The sequence below is a fragment of the Halichoerus grypus genome, chromosome 1 (assembly GCF_964656455.1).
Source record: "Halichoerus grypus chromosome 1, mHalGry1.hap1.1, whole genome shotgun sequence".
NCBI classification, from domain to species: Eukaryota; Metazoa; Chordata; class Mammalia; order Carnivora; family Phocidae; genus Halichoerus; species Halichoerus grypus.
In genome coordinates, this window is record NC_135712.1 from 60098837 (window position 1) to 60108890 (window position 10054).

Genomic DNA, 10054 nt, shown 5'->3' on the forward strand with positions numbered 1-10054 from the left:
TGTGAGGAATAGTCCCGCAAAGGAGCACAGGATAAACAAAAACAATAAATGTTCAGCATAGCAAAAAGCCCAGGGATTTCCTTAAGTCCCTAGACCCAGTTGCGCCTGGGACCAACTATATGCTTATCATTCGTAATTATCACAAGTCAATGATTTGTTTTGATAGGTTAAGGTGGTTTGAATTGGGTTTGTGTCACTTGCAATTTGACATTTGTAGATCTTAGTTGATGTCCATTGGTAATTTTACACTTTTATTTACATAGATCACACAAAATTTCATCATTACCACTGAAAACAGTTTTTAGTTGTTTTCCGCAAGTGTAAACAAGGATATTTTTTCCATTACTGTTTTTATTATTTGCACGTAGAAAAACTATTTGTGTTTACATATTGAGTTTATATGCAGACATCTTAGTAAACACTTATCATTATTTCTCTTGATTTTATGTCAAAACTCGTATCATCTTCTAATAGTGATAATTTTTCTCTCTTTTCAGTGTTATCTATTGTTTCTTTTTCTTTTTTTGTTTTGTTGACCAGACTGAGAGCAAAATGTTGAATAGTAGTTATGGTATGGTGCATCTTTGTCTTATTTCTGAATTTTTGATGTTGTGCCTTTCTATTTCTTGCCGAAATTTCTGTTAAAGCAGTTGCTGTATATTCATATTTTCCAAAGTATTGTATCTTAAAAATCATGAATGAGTATTGAATTTTATCAAATATCTTTTCTAAATGTATAAAATAACCATAGGTATTTTCCCTTTATTCTGTTAATGCGTTGAATTACAGTGATAGATTTACTCGTGCCAAACCATTCTTCCATTTCCAAATAAATTTTTTAATTTTATTACTGTTTAAAAAAAGAATGTATTTAATTTACTAATATTTTTATTTTGGAGTTTGCAAACTTCAGAGATTGATGTTCATAAGTAGGGTGAAACTTGTTCAGCGTTTATCTAATTTTGAGATTTTTATTGGGCTAGCCTTGTAGACTTAGTTGGGAAAATTATGTCTTTTACCATACTTATGCTTTCTATTCCTTTTTTTTTTTAAAGGATAGATCTTTATCTATTTTCTCAATTCTATAGTCTTTGGTCACTATACCTATCTACCTCCTCCTGAGTCATTTTGATAATTTAAATTTTCTTAGAAAAGTATTCCTTTCCCAAATTAAATTTTTTTTCAAATTTTCAAATTTACTTTTTAATTTACATAGTGTTATTTTTTAATCACTCATCTTCTTTAAGTGGCCAGAACCAGGGTCCTTGACAGCACCACATCTATTTCTTTGTGAGAGCAGATGATTTTATTTGTTTATGTATTTGTTTATATAATTGTGTTTGTAATTTAATTTCTTTAGCTACAGACATCTGAATCATCTTCCTACACTGGGGAATTTTAGAATTTTGTACCTTATCTATTACTATATAACAAACTATTCTAAAACTTAGTGGCTTAAAACACTGGGTTTTTTTTGCTCCTGATTATATGAGTTGGTAATTTGTGCTGGGTTCAGCTGAGTGGCCTTCTACTGGACTTCCCAGCTATTGTTTGGGGCTTCACTCCAGATCACACAAATGTCAAAAGCTCTACTTGTTTCCCCTTTACATTATTAGTGTCGCACTGACTACAGCAGGCCTTATTCTCAGTCTATGCACAGACACAACAGATACTTCCCAGGAAAATGTAGTTGGCAAATTCAGCTTACCCAAGAGAAGCTCTTTTCTCTCTAGTATTTTAGTTCCTCAATTCTTCTTTGTATCCACAAGTCTCTGATGTTTTTAAAAATACAGTTCTGTAATTTATGTGATTTTTTTTTCTAGTTCAAGTGGGAGTTACGGCCTATTACTATCTCTGCATCCTGCCTGGAGGCAGGAATTTAACATTTTAGTTTTAATTTCAGATATTTTTCAGTTGTAGAATTTCTGTTTGATTCCTTTTGATGGAGTCATGTCTATGCTGAAATTCTCCAGCTTTTCCTCTTACTCTAAACATATTAAACTTATTTAGTAAAACATACTTATTTAAGTAACACTCCCACACCTGTGGACCTGTTTCTGTTGTTTTTCTCTTGGTTTGAGTCATTCATTCCTGTTTTTTTAGTATGTCATATACTTTTTTACTGAATGCTGTTATTGTGATGAACAATTAAAGAGATTAAGTTTTCTTCAGGTAGGCAGAAGAGTGCAGGCAGATCACTTTGATCCTGATGCAGGCTGGTGTTAGTGTTTATTCAAGAATGTCTCTTTGAGGGGCGCCTGGGTGGCTCAGTCGTTAAGCGTCTGCATTTGGCTCAGGTCATGATCCCAGGGTCCTGGGATCAAGCCCCGCATCGGGCTCCCTGCTTGGCAGAAAGCCTGCTTCTCCCTCTCCCACTCCCCCTACTTGTGTTCCCTCTCTCGCTGTGTCTCTCTCTGTCAAATAAATAAATAAATAAATCTTAAAAAAAAAAAAAATGTCCCTTTGAGGCATATTTATTCCCATAGGCAGAGCCTTTCTGGGGGCTCAAATGAAAGTCTGGGTATTTACAGGTTCTCCTCCATTTTAGCAATCTTTGAACTCCATCCTCTGCTCCCAAGCAAGAAATTTCTGCTCAGTTCTAGCCTCATAGCTGCTGTTTTCTGGTGGATTTCTTCAAGTTACTCTCTGTATGTATATATATAGCATAAAAGTTCACAGGATTCTCAAGGTAAATTGAATGCATAGTTTTGGCCTTATGTGGGTCATTCCTTCCTCTCTGAAATTCTGCCCTCAAGTTTCAACCACTTTGGCAGAGTCAAACCCTGTCCTCTTTCCTGTAGCTCTCCACTCAGGCTCTGTCCTCCACTTTGTGAGTTAGCTAATGCCTCAGGGAAGAGGCCAGATTGACTTTAGAGCTCACCTTGTTGTGCTTCTCTTCTCTCAGGAATCATAGCCCTTCAAACTCTGTCTGCATTAGTTGTCTTCAAATATTTTATGTATTTATAGTTTATTCAGCTTTTATAGTTGTTTCTGGCACAGAATTAGTCTAATAAAAGTTACTCCATCATAACTGGAACCCCTACGAATAATATATAGCACTTTACCACGTTGAGCTTATAAAATCAGGTTACCTGTCCTTTAATATTCAAATTAAATATTCATAATCATCATCTAATAGAGTAAGGATGTCCTTCATTCCAATTCAGGATGTCCCAATGATAAGTCTAAGATTCTCAGAGACGATTATTAAGTCAAGGCAGTCATTCCTACTGATTTTATCATGACCAAAATATCTGATTTACTCACTAGGGAAGATTTCTATTGATTCTGTTTCTTCTATCCAGCGTTTTTGTAAAAACTGATGGGTCTCTCTCTAAGGTAGTTAATGCTTTAGTACTTAACATGTATGTCACTACAGCTGGTCCCACTTCAGTTTCTTAGGGGTCAGGCCTGGTGTACAAACCCCTTTCCCTGTGTTAGTATCATCTATGGACCCAGAAGTCTGGACTTCAAATCTTATAGTGATTTTGTTCTAGAGATCTTTCAAAAAAAAAAAAAAGAATGAGAGTTTACTCTTGGCATTTATGCAGTGGATGGGTGGTGGCATCAGAAATATTTCTTGCCTCATCCACTTGCTGGGCCAGAACAAGCTGTTTCCTCCAAACATTGTGTCCTAATCATCAAGTAAGGAATGAAATTATTTTCTTCACTGTCCTAAGGTCAGCTGTAATTTCTGTCCCAAGATAAATCACATTTTTGGCTAGGGGAAAATTTACAACAATGCTAAAGAACAATTATTAAATGTGCTTTACCCAGTAAAGTTCTTCCTCTCTGAGGTTCCATTGTTCAGTGAATGCCTCAGTGTTGACATGTGGACCATTTTAGAGTTAAGGAATGTCCGTAGATCTGGTATACATTGGGAAGATACTGTTGCTTTTGTAACAAATTATTACAAACTTAGTGGCTTCAAAAACATAAATTTATTATCTTACAGTTCTGGACATCAGAAGTCCAAAATTAGTCTCAGTGGGCTAAAATCAGGGTTGTCACAGGCCTTGTTCCTTCTGGAGGTTCTAGGGGAAAACCCATTTCCTTGCCTTTTCTAATTCTGGAGGCCACCTGCATTTCTTGGCTCATGGTCCCATCTTCCATCTTCAAAGCCAGCAGCATAGCATTTTCCAATCTCTCTCTACTTCTAAGATCTTGTTTTTATTCTGACCCTCTTGTCGTCTTCCTCCTATGAAGATCCTTGTGACTATATTGAGCTATCTGGATAATCCAGGGTAATCTTCCCATCTCAAGATTCTTAATCACATCTACATAGTCTCCTTTATTATGTCACACATTCAGAGGTTATAAGGATTAGATTATGGAACTCCCTGGCAGAGGGATAAATATTCATCCTATCACGGAAAGCCTCTTACCACTCTCAACCTTATATTCTCAAAAAAGCCCAAGGAATATAGGGCTCTCATTTTAAAAATCCAATTTAATAGTCTAAACATAACTTCCTAAATCTTAGCAACAGCCCTTGAGTAAATCTTTTTTATATAGCAATTCCGAAACCCAAAAACTGAGCCACTCAATTTCTATAGCTCAAGGATTTCTGGACTAGTTCCTAAGGTGTAGACATTAGGGTAGATGAGGTAGAGATGGCAAGTTGGATTTCTCCATTGCTAAATGTTTCATAGAGAACAGTCCTAAAATCTGTTCTTTTAAGATAATCAAAACCATGCAAAAGTCGGGAAATAGCTCAGTTTATCAAAGATTAATTACATCCCTCTCACAGCCCAGTGGAAAATGCATTGGTGTCTAATCCAGAATCACAGCCAGGAAGCTAGAGTCAGAAGAAAGTCCATGAGCTTCTCCAAGATCCTTCTTTGTCTCCCTTTGCAAATTCAGAAGTGTACGCTCTAAGAGAAAGCTATTTTATTTTTTGTCTATCTTTAATTTGCAGAAAGGAACAAAAAGACCTTTGGTGACTTGTTTATTTCTTGAAAAAAATATGACTTTATGACAGAGGTCAGTATCTTTGTGAAGCCTGCAGAAAGGGGATCATGCCTCTAGATAAAGAAATACTAAAGTCATCACCTGATAGGGAAAAGCAGAAAGGAAATTAGAGTTTTTTTTTTTTTTTCAAACTGTGCATCTCTAAACTATTTGTGCAGAAAATTAATCTGCTCTGTATTAAATCTCCAGAGAAGATTGGTTTAAAACTTCTTTTTAGTAACTCCATTGTTTCTTGAACATCTTAGGTAGAATTTTCATGTTTCCAGGTTTATGAAATGCACCTAAATGAATGATATTCTAAATGCCAAGGACATTTTGAGTTTCTTTCTTTCTTTTTTTTTTTTTCCTTCATTTTGAGTTTCAAAACAGGATGCCTTCCTGAGATTCAGGTTTAAACAGCTATCCTCATAAAACTCTTTGGCAAGTACAGAAGCCACAGGGGGAAAAGACAATAAACTTTTCAGTTTGAAGACTGGCTATTTGAAAATATGATGCCTATTTTCAGCACCTTTTACAGATACACAATAAACTTGGTTGTTTAAGGATATGCAAGCACATAATGTTTAACTTGATTTTCTTGGCCTATTTAGAGATCATAAACCCCCCAAAAGGTAAGATCTTTTTTTCCTACTTTTTAAATAAGTCATCATGAAAAATTTTTTCCTTGCCCTCTAATTTTACCATTTCCTTCAAGCCTTTGTAAGCTATACACTTTGCAAATAATGTTCAACATTGTGAGACTGTTGGACTGTCATTCTGAATGAAAAATTTTCAGTGGATCCATCCAACTCTGTCATTGCGTGTGGCGCTGAGAGGCTCACTCTGGGAGGGAGAAAGCTGGTTTCAGAGCCTAAAGATTTAAAATTGTTGAAAGATTTCATTGAAAGACTGGTACTGTTGAAAGACTGTAAGAACTAAACACTTGCTATAAGTGGTTTTATTCTCAGAAACTTGGGATTATTTGTTTGGGGGACAAGCAAATGAGTGGTTGCTTATAAATAAAAGGTCCAGGAGCGTAGAATCACAACCCTTGCTAGCTCTTCTACTTCCTGTCAATCCTCAGACATCCCATCAGTAGTGTAAGAAAGTAGTACATATGCCTGAGATAAATTTGTGTTTCTTCAGAGAGGGCCAGAGACCAAGGGAAAGAAAAGGAAAGGCATTTAGGCCTATTCCCTGATTCTCATTATGAACACTCTGATTTACTTTAATCTGTACATACTGGATCAGTGCTTGCATACTTTGTTGTCCATACCACCTACCCTTCAAATCAGAGATGATATAAAATTTGAATTTGTTAGGAATGCAAAGCACAAATCTTGAAAATTATCACATTATTACAATGTTATTTGAATTCACATATGATGATTTAAATATGATTTGTTTATGGCTTAAAATATCTGTAAAGGCATTCTCCCTCATAGCCAATCAAAGTTTAAACTCTAAACATTCAGTTATTTATGTATCGAAAGTATGTTTATTGAGAACTTCCTAATTTTGCTAAATATTGTGTGCATATATACAAATTACTAATGTTCATGAGTTTCTACCCTCATGTAGTCTATGATAGTCCATAATAGTCTACCTATCACACAGTCTGCTGAAAGAAGCATGTTAATTCTACTGCAATCTAATAAGGACCATGGTGGAGATATGCCTTAAACTGAACATTTATTTAATGTTTACTGTATGCTTAAGGACTATATATACAGTTAATTTTTCCATAGCTTTATGAGTTAAGTACAATTATTATCTCCATTAAAACAGATGAAGAATTAAGGCTCAGCAAGCTTAAAAGTACAGTGAATTCTCGGGGAATGTCAAATAATTTACTGTGACTGACATCTAGGTTACTGTTGAGATATCCTTTATTATGGGATTAAATTGATTCATGAGATACTTTTTGATAGTCTGGTTGAAATATCATCTAATACAGCTTCTCTCTCTTCCAGCCTGTATTTTAATCATTGAGATTATGGCCTTCTTGTCTGACTCCTCTGATGTTCTGTCCATTTGTGAGGGGGCCTAAGGGTGATGGGAGTAGAAAAACTCTTGGACAGAAGAGTCCAAAACTCCTGTGACAATAATAGATGCATGGGAGAAAAGAAAAGTCCAGAATAGGATCTCCCCGTGAAGATAGCACCCAAAGAGGAGATTGCAAAAAGATAACTGTGGAGAGAGGAATGAAGCCGTAGCAATGTCAAACCTCTTGTTTCATATGGGAAGTTTTATCCCTTAGCACTGGAGTCCAGCAGAGCTGTTGGCCTTGATTCATGCGGTCTTTCTTTATTCATCATGGTGGTGAAGAGGGAGGAAGCCTTGAGCCTCCTTTGGAGGCTGGAGTATAAAATAGATATATATATATTTTTTAAAGATTTTTATTTACTTGACAGAGAGAGCACAAGCAGAGGGAGAGAGAGGGAGAAGCAGGCTCTCTGCTGAGCAAGGAGTCCGATGTGGGACTCGATCCCAGGACCCTGGGATCATGATCTGGGCCAAAGGCAGCCGCTTAACCGACTGAGCCACCCAGGCGTCCCTGGAGTATAAAATAGGTAATAATCACCCAATGGGAGCATATAGAATGAGCACCTAATGAGGTATTGAGAGGGTGATGCAATTTATCTAAGCCATTTTTGAACTTTTTCTGTACTATCCCTTAAAGTAGCAAATTGGTGATTTTGCCTGAATAACAACTTAAATTAAGGTTTTCTGACCAATGGTTATATTATATTCAACTTAGTTCTGAAAGATCATAATATTTGTTTCATCTCTGTTTTATTTTCAAATCCAGTTCTTATGATGGCCCTTTCAATGGACTAATAATCCAGTCTGGGAGCCAATAAACTGTAGAAATCAGAAACACTGCTGAATTAGTCAGGAGTCCACATTTGCGAGAAGAAACCCAGCTCAAATCAATTTAAATAAGAAAGGATACTATGTTAATTTACATATGAAGAAGGAACCTCCTTGCTGTTATCAGCAATCAGTCTCTCCTGCTCTCTTTCCTGGCTCTTCTTTTCTTCACTTTGGCTTTATTCTCAGGTGGGCTATCTCCATGTAACAGCAGAGATGGTAATGAAAACTTCAGGCATACATGATCTTAAGCATAAACTGGATTAAATAATAAATGTACTGGATCACATAACAGATAGAAGTCCAGATGTAGTGCAGTTTGGGATGTGGTTCAATCAAACTTTCTGCGATTTTCTTAGTCCTTCTTAGGGTTCTAGGCCTCACAGATGCATAGCACATCATTCAGAGTAAGAGAACAAATCTTTCCCCTCAATTATTGGATGGAAATCCTGCATTTCATTCTGTGAGGACTAGCTTACATCATCACCCATCCTGGAACCAATATCTCAGGCTAGACGGATAGGAATTCTTCTGACTGGCTCATACTAATCAGGAGCCATGTCTGGATTTGGGGGTGGTAAAGGTCCCATCCAAGCCAAATGCCTGCTATGTAACAGGTGACAAGTGAGATGGATACTGGAAAAGGTAATATACACAACCATGGGACAGAATGCATATTTATTGTTCCAGCAAAAGTTTTGAATTGAGTTTCCCATTGGAGAGTTCCATTGTCTCAGGCTCATCTAGGCCCCACTAGACTGAAAGAAGAGAGTGAGTGGGTTTTCACAGGCAGAGACCAGTTTTGGCAGCAGGCCAAACAATAGCTGTGTACTATAAAATACTTCCAAATCACATCTGCTCTATTTTAACTTCTAGATGGAAGTTGGTCCTATCTCCTGCCATAGACACACAGACTAGAAAAATAACATTTTAAACTTCTTGAGTACTAACAGCGGAACTTTTACTTAGAGTATGAAAAGATTAGGTAATATTTTCCAGTGGGAGAAGGAAATTGAGATTTATAGCAATAGCATTTCTTACAGAGAAAGAAGCAATGTCTGTTTTTCTGGAAACAAAAGCTAGAAGAGAATAAATCATGTTTTAGGAAAAATTGGTAGGAATGACAGTTTCTCCCAATCCTTTCATAAAATGCAAGAATTAGCATGGCTTTCAAAGGGCAGAAATGCAGTGGTGGCTGATAGAGGGACTTAATTCTAATGAAAGGACATACTGGATAGGATAGTCTCTGCTTTTATGCAATTTTTCTTCTTTTTATTAATTAGAAAAAAATAGTACAAGTAATTTGATCCTACATACATTTAAAAAATACATGGTTGCTTTTCTTGCTTCTTTATTGAGTGTTTTAAAAGTTAAAGTTAAAGCTTTAAAATTTTGTGAAAGTTCCAGATTCAGGTATAGACTTCCAGGGAAGGATCAAAGTTACGAGATGTAATTTAAGAATATTGCTAAATAAAATCCTTCCAAGGTAACCTGCCTTTGATTTATCTTTTCTATTAAAGATTAATAGTTTGAAATGTCAAAACATCACAGACTTGAGGAAAACTAAAGCCTTGTAGAGTTACTCTGTAAACTTATATATAATGAGCCTCTAGTGTGCTGTCAGAAGGTAGTGTGGAGATGGAAGGCTGAGAGATAATACCCCACCCCGCTGCTTCTATTCCCCAAGGTGGGTGTGGCTAAAGGTGGGGAGTTCAAACAGCTGAGGATACACTTACCTGGTACTTTTTTGGCTCAGTCTCATTTCTCACTCTTCCTCTCCATGGTATTTTTTTCACCTCCAGGTATGATTTTTATTTGTGCAAGAACCAAGGGATGAAAAGTTTTGCCAGCAGAACATGTGGTGCTATGAATACATAGTAGTGGTTTAAGGAAGTTGTTGGCTGATTCTCTTGTCTCTAGTGTAAGTAAATTAAATGCAGGAGAAAATAATAGGTTTGATAAACTGTTCTGTTCTTTCTGCTGCCTGGGAAGAAGTCTTGTAGGACATCCTACATCTGAAAGAAAGAATTCAGCTGTCATTATTGAAAATAGCATATCACAGGGGCGCCTGGGTGGCTCAGTCGTTAAGCGTCTGCCTTCGGCTCAGGTCATGATCCCAGGGTCCTGGGATCGAGCCCCGCATCGGGCTCCCTGCTCCGCAGGAAGCCTGCTTCTCCCTCTCCCACTCCCCCTGCTTGTGTTCCCTCTCTCGCTGTCTCTCTCTCTGTCA